The sequence below is a fragment of the Colletes latitarsis genome, chromosome 12, assembly GCF_051014445.1.
Source record: "Colletes latitarsis isolate SP2378_abdomen chromosome 12, iyColLati1, whole genome shotgun sequence".
NCBI classification, from domain to species: Eukaryota; Metazoa; Arthropoda; class Insecta; order Hymenoptera; family Colletidae; genus Colletes; species Colletes latitarsis.
In genome coordinates this window covers 12,832,429-12,847,754 of record NC_135145.1, presented here as the reverse complement: position 1 = coordinate 12,847,754, position 15,326 = coordinate 12,832,429, and the positions used below count along the sequence as shown (strand labels likewise).

Sequence of the window (15,326 nt, the reverse complement as noted above, 5' to 3'; positions counted from 1 at the left end):
CCAGTCTGCTGTTCCAGTACAGTTTTTAATAACAAACGATTACAAATGGTTCTTACCGTATTTATTTTAATTTTCTGAAAATAATTCTTATTTTAATTTTAACACACTCTGGCGAGAAGCGTCACTCAGGTGCGAAGAATTAATTTCCTAAAAATTCCGAGAGCATCTTCCCACATTTTATTTCTTCTTCCTTGGAAACAGCGAATACAAATAATTAATAAATTCGATTTAGCTGGCTGATTTATCCAATCCGCAGAGGTAACAGTTGCGGTGGTAGTATTTTTAATTATTTGCATTCGTTCCTCGACGTATCTTCGATGCACATCTTGCTACCTACCCGACACGGTGGCTCTCTTAGTTCGGACGGCCCTGAGCGCGCGGCAGGCAAGCGCCGTGATTCGTCAGTGTTTTTCGTTAATAATTCAAAAACGAAGCTCCATCCGACATTTTTGCAAAGGAAATTGTTGTTCAGAATCGTCTCAGCTACCCCACATTTCCGGCTCTTACACTATTTACGGGACACCCTGTATAAGGACATATGAGAGGATGTTGCAGCAAAATGAAATTTGTTACTTTAGACAGTTTTTTATTAAGAAAACACAAACAGAACAGGAAAGTTATGCACTTGTCCTAACATAAATAAACGTCTGATACACAAAGTAGTTATCGAACGCACATTATAATGTATAAGATTATGTCAAGGTTATGTCATGATCCCTCATCTGGACCACATCTGTTGAAATAACGTGCTGTACGTCTTGCTTTCATCTGTAAAAAGAAAGAAATATAATAAAAATTACTTTTATGGTTTATACCACTTGAATGTAAAAAGCAATACTTACATCTTCTGAAGAATGTATTATTAATGTTGACTGTTTCTCATACATATTTTCTTGTAACAATACCGGCCCCTTTCAGTTGCAATTACTATTAATAGAACCTGTGGTAGAAAGTTAGAACAAATTGTAATAATTTGGCATACAATATAAATTTAAATGTGTGTATTACTTACTTGTTACTTACTTATTTGTTTACATGCATTGCGAAGCCTTGGTTTTTTCCTCGATTCCTATATGGTGATTTTTGCCTGTAATACTGCTTACCAGAAATAGATGTCAGAAATTCATAGCTGAAAGAGGAATTCATAATGATTTTCAATTGATCCAATTATTTGCATAAGAAAAGTATCAGTGCTATACTTACAATTTTGTAGCTGAAAATATAGGTGAAACTATATATTATTAGAAGAATGTAAAGAGACCCACCACCACCTCCGTCATAGACGGTCCTCCTTACTCTGTGTTTTTCACATACATCATACTTCCATTCCTTTTTCAACAGCTTTTCCTGTCCATTGAATTCATTCGCCGATGCAATGGTACATTGTAGTTACAATTGCTTATGTAACAGCTTTTCATATATGCTGAATGCACTCGCCGGTGCTGCTTCGATGTTGTCATCCATCGTTATAACACGTACTTTATTGTTTAGTGGTAGGTACATTCTCATCCTGTTTTTATGTACGGAGGTTCTCTAATTGGCTGGTGTTGATTAAATCTACTGTCTATAATTTCTGGCAACATGCAGTCTTCATAAAACTTCCTCAGTTTTTCTTCCATTTCTGTTGCCCAGAATGCATCGTTTCTCAGTACTGTTGTAATTGTCATTCCTTTTGGCGTTCACAAACAGAATAAAGCTGTTTGTCTGTATTGAGAATGGTTAAGTTCAACACATTTCTCCATAGCGTACACAGACACATACTTATCTAAATATGTGTTTGTGTAGCAGCGAGTCGAGCGCGAGTCGGACAACCTCGGCACCTCCCGTACTGCGAACAAAAGCTAAGCGCGTATCAGGTAGCAAACGTGCAGTTTCGGGCATAATTATGTATGAGACGGACGTGTCTCGCTAAAGTCTATTATTATTTAATAAAAGGTAATATTAACATCAGCGTTTAAGTTATTCACAATCCTGCTCTAACAGGTTATGGGCCCAGTTAATGTGTAACTGCGCTGAAATTGTGTGAACGCTGTGAAGATTATTCAGGGAGGTGCACGTGGCGCGAAACGGACGTCAGTCTTTTGTTCGAGTGCTTGTGGGAACGTGTCGGAAAACATACGGAAAAAAAACGGGTCTGCGATGTCTGTTGGAATCTCAGTGAAGGGTGTGAAGCCTTTCGATGGAACGAATTTCCAGGGCTGGAAAGCTCAAGTGAACGCGCTATTTGTTATGAACGATGTTCTCGATATCGTAGACGGTACAAGGGGTGAGCCGGTCGCGGGAGTGGGACACGCGGACGCGTTGAAGAAAAATATAGAAGACGATGCAACGGCGAAGTTTATAATCCTGTCCAATCTTGATGAGGCTCAACAAGTCTGTGTGCTATCGTGCATTTCAGCGAAAGAAATGTGGACCAAATTATGTTTAATACACGAGCAGAAGACAGCGACAAACAAGCTGGGTCTGCTACAAAGGTTTCACGCGTATCGGATGAGCGAAATGGATACGGCGGTACAGCACGTGGCCAGGGTAATGAACATGGCAAGTCAGCTCAAGGATGTCGGAGAAAATGTATCGGATGCCACAATTATGGCAAAGATTCTCGCGAGTCTGTCCACGAGGTTTAGTACGCTGCAAGTGGCGTGGGATAGTGTCGATCCTGCACGACAAACTCTCGATAATCTGCAAGAAAGGTTGATTAGAGAGGATGCGAGGCTCAATAGCGACGAAGACGCTTCGGAAGCGTTAGCAGCGGTCGCTAAAAATCGACGTCCGCGGGGAGCGAGAAGTACCGAGAACAAAGGAAAAAAAAAAAAAAAAATAAAAATAAAAAGGAAATACGGTGTTACAGGTGTCACGGGATGGGACATTTTGCGTTTCAGTGTCGAAACAGACAGAAGCTGCGCGATGAAGGTGACAAAACCCGTGATTGTGCATTCGTAGTGGAGACGGTGGAAAATTCGGTCACCTTGAATTCGAAAACTGCAGAAAACGCACCGGTGCTGTGGACGCAAAGTTATGTAATGACGGCCGATCATAGTGAGGCCTGGTTGATCGACAGCGGTGCGTCGAGGCATCTAACTTACCGACGTGACTGGTTTACCGACTACAAGACGGACACTACTGGCGCCACAATATCACTTGGTGATAACCAGATCTTTTTTTTTTTTTTTTTTTTTTTTTTGTCGTGGGGAAAATCTTCGAAAGACTCCCTCCCACCTACTTGGGGAGAGGTGGGAGGGGTGTGTGGGATTCCCCGCGCCCGTACAACGACAGGCGCGGGACCTACCCACTAAAAACCCCACGGTGACCCTTCGGCACGCTTTGGGAGGATACCGGGAATCGCTCGAAGCATTCTTCCGGTATCCTCCCCGTGCCCGCGCTTTCGCGCCCATCCCCCGGGGGGACAATCGGTCCCCCCGGTAGACACCCTGCCTCATAGCGGCGGGACGGGGCCTCTCCATCCCGCCGCTATCCGTCCCGGGGCCGCGTTTAGTGGCGGCTGCGAGCCCCAACTCGCAACCGCCCGCGACCCCGTTTCCACCCCTCGGCGGCCGGGCGTTCATGGCCGCACCAGACCGCCGAGGGTGCCTCCCCTTGCGTCGGACCGGTAGGGGGAGGCACTCCTACCCCCAACCGGTCCGACCCGGCGCCGCCTGGCGGGAGGAGGGTCCCCTCAGGACCCCCCACCCAGCCAGGGTCATCCGCCGCGCAAAGGCCGCCGCCCGCGACGCCTGGCGCCCGGGCGACGCCCTCGCGCCACCATACGAGCGCGAGCCTCAGCGCGCCGCTGAAGCTCGCGCTCCCTCCCCGCGGCCTCCTTCTGCAACATTACGTTCTCGCAGAAGGAGGCCACGGCCCTCCACTTCTCCTCGCTGCCGAGCATGGCGCGCACCACGCCCGGCAGCGAGACATCCCGCCCGACGACGCCGACCAGGACACGGCGCTCCCCCTCCCACGCGGGGCATACCTCCAGGGTATGATCCGCCGTGTCCTGCTCAGCGTCGCAGTGGCAGCAACGCGCCGTCGGCTCCTTCCCTATCCGGCACAGGTATCTTCCGAAGCAGCCATGCCCGGAAAATACCTGTGCCAGCCGGTAGGTGAGGCTGCCATGGCCTCTGTCCAGCCACTCCTTCAGGAGTGGCCGAACAGCCCCGACAGTCCGGTGCCCCGCGGTTGGCAGAGCCAGCCGCTCCTGCCACGCGAGCAACACGGACTGCCGGGCCTGGCGCTTCAAATCGCCCCAAGCAGGTTCCTGCCCGCCCGGGACCGCCCCCACCCCCGCGCGACGGTCGACGCGGTGCCGGTACATCACCGCGTGCGACCGCGCGAGCAGGTCCATGGGCGGCATCCCCGCTAGAACCGTCGCCGCCTCATGTGACATGGTCCGATACCCGCGGACGACCCTGAGCGCCATGCGCCTCTGCACCCGACGCAGCATAGTCATGCTGCGCCGGGAGGCAGCCAGGTCGTCCGCCCAGACGGGGGCCCCGTATAGGGCCACCGACTGGACCATTGCCACATAGAGGCGACGAACTCGGCCCGCCGGGCCCCCCAGGTTGGGCAGGATCCGGCCCAGAGCCGCAACCATCCTTTCCAACCGGGGGACCAGGCAGCGGAAATGCTTCTCGAAACGCCAGTGGCTATCGAGGATCAGCCCCAGATACCTGATCTGGGGCTTCACCTCGATGTCAGCCCCACCCACCCTGGTGATAACCAGATCTGCAACGTTGCTGGTGAAGGCACGGTGCAAATCAAAAGACTTATCGATGGGGTGTGGCACAATGCGCGAATTGAGAAAGTGTTGCATGTTCCGAGACTGCGGAAAAACTTATTCTCCGTTGGTGTCTGTACGAAAAAGGGATTCAGAGTGTGGTTTAAAGGTGATCATGTTGAAGTAGTGCATGATGACAAGGTGCTTGCAACAGGCATGAAGCAAAGCAACGATGTGTATCGCATGTTGTTTAAGGTCGTGAAACAAGGAAGCGCCGAAGAAGCGAATATAGCCACGACGAATTTAACCGTGTGGCATGAGCGGATGGGACATATTGGGAAGCGCGCGATACGCGAATTGGCCGAGAAGGGATTAGTGAGTGGAGTGTCAATTTTGGACAAAAAGGACGTTTTCTGTGAATCGTGTCAAATGGGGAAACTGCACAGGCTGCCGTTTAACAAGAAACTGGGACGCGATAAGAGAATAAAACCAGGTGAAAAAATGCACTCGGATGTCTGTGGACCGATGTCAGTGAACTCGGTCGGAGGATCAAGATATTTTTTAATCTTCAAGGACGAAGCTACCGGGTACAGACACGTATACTTCATAAAGAAGAAATACGAAGTATACGAAAAATTCAAGATCTTCGAGAAGATGATCGAGAACAAGTTCGGTCGAAAAATGAAAACGCTACGCTCGGATAATGGTCGGGAATTCTGCAATAAAGAAATGGACAATTATCTCGAGAAAAATGGGATACAACGAGAAACGACGGCGCCGCACAATCCGGAGCAAAATGGCAAAGCCGAACGCGACAATCGGACGATTGTTGAAAGTGCGCGCACGATGATAATTGCGAAAAATCTGCCGTTGAGTCTATGGGCAGAGGCAGTGAATTGTGCGGTATATGTCCTAAATCGAACCATATGGGCGAGTGGTGCAGTAACGCCGTACGAAGCCTGGACTGGGAAGACTCCGGATCTGAAGCATCTACGAATTTTTGGTTCGGATGCGTATGTGCATATCCCCAAACAATTCACGCGAAAATTTGATGCGCGAGCGAGCAAGAAGATTTTTGTCGGATATACAGAGGAATCAACGAATTACCGGGTGTACGATCCAGAATCGAAAAAGATAAGCATAGCTCGTAACGTTGTGTTCAATGAGATAGTCGGAGCGGCGCTGGCGAGAGCAGAAAAGAAAGAAGATGAAATCGAAGTAATTCTTCCACAATCAAAAGCCGAAAACGAGTTCGAGTACGAGGACAAGAATGTGGTTGGTGCTGGAGAAGAAGACAACAACGAAGTTGAGGAACAAGCGGACGAGTCAACACGAGGAAGTTCAACAGTCCTGCGAGATCGCTCGAGAATTCAGATTCCTAGCAGGTATCGGTACAGCGTAAACGTCGCTGAGTATGTTGAACCAATGACGTACGAAGAGGCTATGAATAGCACTGAAGCCGCGCAGTGGGCGGGTGCTATTCAAAACGAATTTAGAGCGCACGAAGAAAACAAGACGTGGAAACTCGTAAAAAGAACATCGGAAATGAGACTGATTGACTCGAAGTGGGTGTTTCGGGTGAAAACAGATGCAGACGGGAAGTCGCATCGATTCAAAGCACGACTGTGTGCAAGGGGTTTTCTACAACGAGAGGGAATTGATTTCAAGGAAACATTTTCTCCAGTGGTGAGATATGATTCACTGAGAGTATTGCTAGCGGTAATCGCTGCGGAAAACCTTGAAGTAGTGCAGTTTGATGTTCAAACTGCATTTCTATATGGAGAGCTGGAAGAGACGATATTTATAGAAATTCCAGAAGGACTGAAGGTGAAAGAAGATCCCAGGAACGTCGCATGCAAGCTCCAGAAGTCTCTCTATGGACTCAAACAGGCCCCAAGATGTTGGAATCTGAAATTCACGTAATTTCTGAACGAGTACAACTTCAAAGAGTGTGATGCAGATAAGTGTGTGTTTGTCGGGAAGCTCAAGGACGACATAGTGTATTTGGCGGTGTTTGTCGACGATGGCCTAATCGCGTCAAACAATGCAGAGACTCTCAAAATAGTAATTCAGCGACTAAGTGAAACGTTCAAAATAACAGTCGAGAACTCAAATTGCTTTGTAGGTTTACAGATTGAACGTGATAAAGAGCGAAAGACATTAACGATTCACTAGAGCGCGTACATACGGAAAATCATTAAAAAATTCAGAATGACGGACGCGAAAACGGTGAGTGTGCCGGCCGATCCCCACACAGTACTATCCCCAGCCGAGGAGGATGATGAAAAACTAAGTAATGTACCTTATCGCGAGGCAGTCGGGTCATTAGTTTTCTTAGCAACCGTGTCGAGACCGGATATTGCATTCGCAGTAGCTTCTGTAAGCAAGCATTTGGCGAAACACAATGCAACGCACTGGCGAGCAGTAAAGCGAATATTCGCTTATCTGCAAGGCACAATTAATTACGGTATTAAGTATGTAAGCGGCGGTAGCGAAGCACAATTAATAGGTTTCTCGGACGCCGACTATGTCGGAGATGTTGAAACGCGGAGATCCACAACGGGATACGTTTTCTGTTACGCGAACGGTATCATTACGTGGATGTCGCAGCGGCAAAGACTGGTGACTCTAAGTACAACGGAAGCCGAGTATGTGGCTGCATCGGCAGCAGCGCGAGAAGTAGTTTGGATAAGGAAGCTACTATCGGGCATTGGATGCCCCTGTAATAAAGCGACAACTCTATATGTTGATAATCAAAGCGCTATTCAGCTAGTCAGAAATTCAGTATTTCACAAGCGAACAAAACATATAGATGTCCATTTTCATTTTATACGCGAAAAAGTAAACGAAAAAGAAATTAACGTCGAGTACGTTCCGTCCGAGAATCAACGCGCGGATATATTCACAAAAGCCCTGCCGCGAGACCGTTTCAGAGATCTATGTTTCAAATTGAATCTGATAACTATTGACGAGAATCGCGTGAACGGCGGTAGTATTGAGAATGGTTAAGTTCACCTCATTTCTCCATAGCGCACACAAACCCATATCTACATATGTGTCTGTGTAGCAGCGAGCCGAGCGCGAGTCGGACAACCTCGGCACCTCTCGTACTACGAACAAAAGCCAAGCGCGAATCATGTAACAAACGTGCAGTTCCGGGCATCATTTTGTATAAGACGGACGTGTTACGAATAGTCTCGCTAAGTCTATTATTATTTAATAAAGGGAATATTAACAACAGCGTACGAATTATTCACAATCCTGCTTTAACACGCATGAATTCTGACCGAACAGCGAATCGTTCGTTGTCCGACGCGAGCGAAGACGGTTACCGGCGAAAAAAACTGTCAACACGCGGCGAGCGAACAGCCGAACAGCTGATGGGTGAATAATCCAAAAAGTGAGAAACGATAGCGTGGAAGAGAGAAAGATTGAAAAGTTCGGCAACCGCCGAATGTAGGTGAGAATGTAGGAGTGAGTGAGAGAGATAGAGAGAATGAGCGAGTGATGTGCGCGATCGAGTGTCGGCACTTTTGGAAGGCAATCCGATTTCGGCACTTTTGAAGGGCAGTCCGTGTACATTCGTTCCCTCTGCATTTTTCAATATGTATAGGAATAAAGTACAATTTGTTGGAAGGAAAACCTTGCGTGTTAAGTGTATTCGTTGTCATTCGTTAATTCGTAAATTGGCAGGTCAGATTAGGAAAATCAAGAAAGAAGCTGAAACAGTAATGTCTTCAACCATTTTTAAAAGAGCAGTGAATATAGGTGATGTATTGTGTAATAAGTGTCGCGTCTATATGTGTAAAATAGTAAAAACTACGAATTTTAGTAATTCTCAAGAATTTCTTCAGTTTGGTGAAACTTCAACAGAAGTTTCTTCTGCAATCGAAACTTTTTCTTCGGTCAGACCTCATTCCGTACTCCAATCGTTTTTTTCATTTGAATCTCATTGTGTAGTTTCAAGCAAGTGGAATATTTTCTTCCACTGAAATTATTTCTTCAGAAGTACCTTCTTCCTCTAGCACCCTTCCTTCAGTCGGACCTTCAGCTGAAATTATTTCTTCAGTAGAATCTTCTTCATTTCATGCTGTTTCAGTTGATGTATCAAAGTGTCCAATATCTTTACCGGGATCATTTTCAATCAGGATAACTTCACCTGAAGAATCCAATAAGCAATGTTCTCTAGAAGAATCCTTCTCTACATCTACTCCATTAATCTCTTCCGTGCAGGATCCATCGTTTATGATGGACATCACTAGCGTTAAACCAGTCGAACCACAGTATGTGGAAATGCCATTTTCTAGAGTCATTTCAAGATACAAATATTGCTTCGTTTGTGGATCTTCAATACGCATCATTAATATATCAGCCGAAACTAGGTGTCAAGTATTTCTCATCTGAAGATTATATGTTCTAAAAGGAAATCGGTGCTGTTCTAACAATTTATTAAAAAAAAGTTTATTCCACCAAGATATTTCTAACTTAAGAATACATTCTAAGACTAGTATAATCGATACCAAAGAATCATGCATTTATTTTGAATATCTTTCAGTCAACAATACTTCACATATTAAAGATAAAGTAGATGATTTTACGCGTTCCGAAGAACAATTAGAAGTATTTACGGGTTTAACGTGAGACAATTTATTACAACTTCGCGAAATGATGACCTCCTTAAGAAATTCTGAGCAGCAAACTATTACACAATCCATTGTTCTTTTTTACTAAAATTACGTACCGGAAATTCAAATAAAATGATAGCTGCAATTTTTGGAATAGAACGCGAAAAATAAATATCGGAATTTTGTACATCTGTTTTAAATACATTCGAAAAACTTACACTACCATTTCATTTCGGATTTGCGGCCATTTCTCAAAATAATTTGATTCAAAATGAAACACCATTCATTGCTAAACAATTATATAATTTAACAGACCAATTGGCACTGATTTTTGATGGAACATATATTCGATATGAAAAAAGTTCGAATAATGAGTAACAGCGAAAATCATATTCCGGCCAAAAAAAGGTACCATTGTGCAAACCTTTTACAATTTGCACAACAAATGGTTATATAATCGATGGTCCCTTTTACGTTAATCAAAATAACGCGGAGATTCTAAAGATTGTTTTGAAGAATCCAACTGGTTTATCAAGTCTTTTAAGATCAGGGCATATTTGTATTGTTGGTTAGAGGTTTTCGTGATATAAAATTAGATTTAGAAAAATGCGGTTATACAGTTTTGATGCCGGCTTTGAAGGGAAAGCGTAACCAGCTCACTACACAGAATCAAATCAAGCGCTTCGTGTTACAAAAGTTCGTTGGGTAGTCCAAGCGATACACGGAATTCTAGGACAAAAATATAAATTGTTACATCACCAGTTGAACAATAAGTTACTCCCCAAAGTCGGTATATTTTACAAAATAGCAGATTATCTCCACAATACGTTTGGAAAACGTTTGAACTCAGATGTAGGGCTTTCTAATGAAATAGCATCGAAAATAATATCAGAAGATGGTATCGCAAATACGTTAGCAGTGCAAGTAGAGAATAATCATTGGAATAGGCGAAAATCTCTTTTAAAACTACTTTCAGCTTTCGACATTCTTGATTTTCCGGAATTAACAGAACAAAACTTAAAAATTCTATTTACGGGATCATACCAATTATCACAAGCCATATCTTACTTAGCAGAAGTTATGGATGAAGATAATAATATAACTGTTCGTTGCCTTAAGCAGACAAAAAATATTATTAAATGTAAAGTGAAATCGCGTCACATCAATAGTAAAACATATAGATGTTACATTAACTACGTATCAAATTCAATCGGTTACTCCGGGATTAAACGCTATTGTTGCGAATGTGCGAATGGTAACCGTACTGTTGGTTGCTGTTCACACGTTGCAGCAATAATTTATTATTTATCACATGCTCGGTACCTTTCACGATTTGTACGTCCTGCAGAAATTCTGAGTAAGTTATTTAATATCGAACAGGTAAATCCCGTAATTAGCGTCGCCAGCGACGAAGATTGAGTCATACTTTTTCTTGTTTCCAACACTTATATCCACCATTTACTCTCATCCGATCCATGTAATCACTTCTAACCTATCCTTCGCCTCTCCTGATGAAAGAAGCCCACCACCTTCCCGTGGTTTCCATCGAGCAATGAAACTTCATTCAAAAATAAGCATGAAACGATCAAACTGGTACTTAAAAATACGTTTATTAGAAAAAAGTATCATTGGCAGGGAGTGGGTTAATAGATTTGGCGTGGAATAACCCTTACATGTCTACGTTAGATACCGAAGCCGTAGCAAGCATTTATACTTATGAAAGAAAGAGAAAAAGAAGGAAAGATCTGCGACCCATTCACAGTAGTCAAAGGTATGAAATTTGAAAGCTAACATTTCACATTAATTTCAGTGTAAGAGATGTTAAACAGCAATCGTGGTTGACAAAACAAATAAAGACGCAAAACACGCTCCAAAATTATATTTATACATATTTCAGGTTAAAATATTTGTAAAATGTTTTTAGAACATTTATAAATAAATATAAAGCATTATTATATAGTTAGAATTTGAAGAAAAAAAAATACTAAGTCCAGAAGAGAGACTCGAACCTACGGTAAGAAAACTTCCAGCGGTTCCGCAGTCGGACACTCTAACGCCTTTTTTTTTGTATTATACGTTTATTAAAGCCTCTGAAGATATATACAACATATTCAACAATATAACAACAATCCTTAAACGTACAAAATAGGAACATGTGGCTTATTCTTACAAACTAAAGACTCTATTTGAGTACGCGTAGTTTACACTTTGGTATACCCAGTTAATTGCACTTATTGCGGAATAAAAGGAATATGATAAGTAAAACGAACTTAATGTATTACATAAAGTTTGTACAGAAAAGGGCAGAAAAACTGTACAATAGTGTCTAAAAGGGGAGGGAAGATAGAAGAAATAAATTTATATAGTCAAAACAAAAATGTAGTGAAATAATATTATTAAACATTAATAAAATGGCAAAAATGAAATCCTCCCCGGCGGGGAATCGACCTCGGTCTCCCGCGTGACAGGCGGGGATACTAACCACTTTTTTTTTTTTTTTTTTTGAAAACATACGTTTATTGTGCCAGAACAATTATAAATATATATACAATGGTACAATAAACCTAAACGTACAAATGGTTACATTAAAACAATATATACTTAGACTAATGGCTCAGCGCAGAGCACGCGTAGTCTTAACACTAGACTATAATTACTGCACTTAATGCTACAGTGAGTGTAATATAAAGAGGAATTTCTTATAGTTAGCTGGATTGGGATTATGTATAGAAAACGGCACGAGGGAAAAACTATACTTATGTGGTGATTGAAAGGAGGATAGGGTAGGGAATGGGGAGGATGTTAGTTATATGTTAATATAATAAATAGAACTTTAAACTAAGTATAAACAATAAAATTCAAAAATAATACTCTCCCCGGCGGGGAATCGAACCCCGGTCTCCCGCGTGACAGGCGGGGATACTAACCACTATACTACCGAGGAGGCCGTGCTTGTTACGAATAAATAAATGGGACAGTAAATACTGTCTGTGTTAGTATAGTTATATAGTTTGATTGTAACTGTGGAGTAGTTAAGGTCGGTTTAGAGCTACTTAAATTTAAAACAGTTGTGTTTGTATGTATAATACAGTGTATCTTAGGTGTACTCGATTACGATCTATGGTATGTTTAACTGGACTGCAACCACCAATATTTGTCAGTGTTGTGTCTATGTTTGTCGTTCAGGTCTATCGTCGAAAGTCTGTAGTTAAAACGTATGTCGGGGTCGTCGAAGTATGTGTTTACGTCGTATGAGAGTTTCTTGTCGTAAGTTTTTCTATTGATATGGTAGATGATTGGTATGTTAACATTGTTCTGAATATATCCTGCGCTGTCTAAATATAAAAATGATTCCGGTGGGGTGTATCCTGTCAGTCGTGTCTTATCGTGATATAATGGATTCGGATAAGTTGGACCGTAAATTAGGCTATTGAGTTTGATTCTACGCGCGCTAGACCAGTGGTTTCGGATCAATTTAAGCATAAACAAATCTATTCTAATAATTTTCGCGTTTTCGTATAATTTGTAGTTGCTGATCATTCTAGTGAAGTTAGACTCAGGTGTTCTGTATGCCCCTAGACAAGCTCTGAGGCACTTTCTCTCGAAAAGTCTTAGCTTTTCCATAGTACTCGCGCTGACGTTAAACCAAATAGGGCAACCGTAGGTTAATACGGGCCGGATTAAAGATTTATAGCAAAGGACCTTGACGGATGTGTCAAGATCCTTTGAGTAAAAGAGGCGTTTATGAGAGAAGAATGCCTTTTGAGCTTTGTCTATCTGTATTTGTACGTGGTGATTGTAGTTCAGTTTAAAGTCCAAATGTATGCCTAAATAGCGAACGATGTCTTTATGGGGTAACTTGCGGTTGCGATCATTGCTGTCGTATAAGTGAAATTTTGTGCCATGCTTGCGTACGTCTGCGTTCGCGTCGGAAATGCTTGAAATATACGGTCTAAAGAGAATAGTTTCGCATTTGCTAATGTTAATTTTCAATTTCCATGTGTGGAAGTAATTCTGAATTTTACCGAAGGTGTTCTGAAGTTCGTTTTGTATTACGGAAGGTTTATTGTGTCGAGAGTAAATCAAAAGGTCGTCCGCGAAAGCTATTGCTGATTTGACGTTGTCGCTGTTTAGGTCATACATTTGCAGCAAGTCGCTTATAAATATATTGAAGAGCAGTGGAGAGTTGACGGTGCCCTGTTGAAGTCCGTTGGTGATGTTGAAACGTTTGCTGGAGATAAATTCGCCGTCTGTAACAAAAAAGTTTTTACCGCGTAGCATACACCATATCAATTTAACGAGATGTTTGGGAAATTCTTTCTTAAGGAGTTTGAAGAATAGACCATCCAGCCAAACTGTGTCGAATGCTTTTTCGAGGTCAATGAAAATCGCACCTACGCATTCGTCTGAGTTGCGGGCCCAGCATATATCGGAAGTGAACTTCGATATAGCATGGACGGTGGAGTGTTTGAATTTAAATCCGAATTGGGTCTCTGGGATAATATTCTTGGTATTGCAAAAGGCGTTGATTGAATTGTTTATGCACGTCTCGAATATTTTACTGATGTTAGAAAGCAGGCTGATGGGGCGATAACTAGAAGGGTCGTTACCGTCCTTGCCCTTTTTCTTAATTGTGATAAGTTTCGCGGTTTTCCATGCGGTTGGGAAATAAGCTAAATTTAAACAGTTGTTGAAAAGAATCGCGTAATAGTAAATGTAGCGAAACGGAAGGTTTTTCAAAGCTATATTTGGGATACCGTCGAAGCTAGAGGATTTTTTATTGTTCAGACGCTTGAATGTGGTTTTTAGTTTATCAAAGGTTGTGAAGTAGTTGGATGGGATGGCATCTGGGTCGGGATTGTCTGCTGTGTTTGTGTCCGTAAATGTGCATAATGTTTTGTTGTCTAGTCTGTCTTGTTCGATTTCCTGTTGGAGTGAGTCGATTTTTCGTTTGATGATATTGGAGAGTTGTTCTTTTCCCATCTCTGCATTTTGCGTGTGGACCGATTCAAAATGCGCGCCTAATATGTTTAATTTGTCTTGTGCGTCTGTAACGAGTACGTTGTTGTGTGCGTCAGTTTGTAGGTTGTCAACTATTACATTGGCTCTATGAAAAATGCTTCTATTGGATGCTGGTATTTTCAGATCCTCGATGGAGTTCTTTTCTTTGGGACGGAATATACTATTAATAGATGGGAAAAGTTCTTTCGATTTTCGTTGTGAAATGTTACTAATTTTGTTTTTCCAAAAAGTGCTGGCCGATTCGTGAAAAGCTTTTTTGATTTCGTGTCTAATTGTCTTTAGAGCCTCTTTAAGTGCTTGTATCAGTGGGTCGTTTGCTGTGGTGTAGTTTTGGATTCTGGATAGGTTATTTAGATATGTGAGCAGACGGCTCTTTTGTCTTCGGAGATTCTTGATTTTAGGATTTAGGTATCTGTCCGTGGAGTTAAAATTGTTGTTTGCTCGCGGTATTGCAGAATCTATTGCCTGAGTTATGTTGTCGTTAAGCTTGTCTATGTGTGCGTCGATCTCGTTTTTTGTTAAATTTCTGTCGTTCGTGACGTTTGTGTCGTCATTTTCTATTAAGAAGTCGCGATATTTTGCCCAGTCGGCTTTGCTAAAATTGTATTTTATTGACGGCGTGGGTTCGTCTAGTTCGAGTGTGTCGAGAGTCTGAATCGAAATGTTCATTAGTGATGCTCTGTGGTCACTGTCGTATGTGAATGTGTCTAGGGCCCTTGGAGCAGGTAGATTGTGGAATTTGATTCTATCGTCCGCGAGGCAGAGGTCGAGGAACGCTCCGCTTTTTGGGAACGATGGGACTGCTGTTTTGAGTAAGGAGGTTCTATATTTGATTCTACTTTCGGTATACCATTTGTTAAGCGATACGCCTCTTGCATTGTTCGAGGAATTACCCCAGGAGGTGTGTTTCGCGTTTAAGTCGCCGGCTAGAAGGTAGTAATGATTTGATCTATGTAGTTCAAGGA

The 15,326-nt window shown here is 42.8% G+C and overlaps 1 non-coding gene across 1 annotated transcript; it reads right to left on the bottom strand.

Moving 5' to 3' along the window:
* Window positions 1-12,211: 12,211 nt before the first annotated feature.
* On the bottom strand, window positions 12,212-12,283 carry Trnad-guc (transfer RNA aspartic acid (anticodon GUC)). Its single transcript has one exon. It is a non-coding gene; the product is annotated as a tRNA-Asp (tRNA).
* Window positions 12,284-15,326: the final 3,043 nt, after the last annotated feature.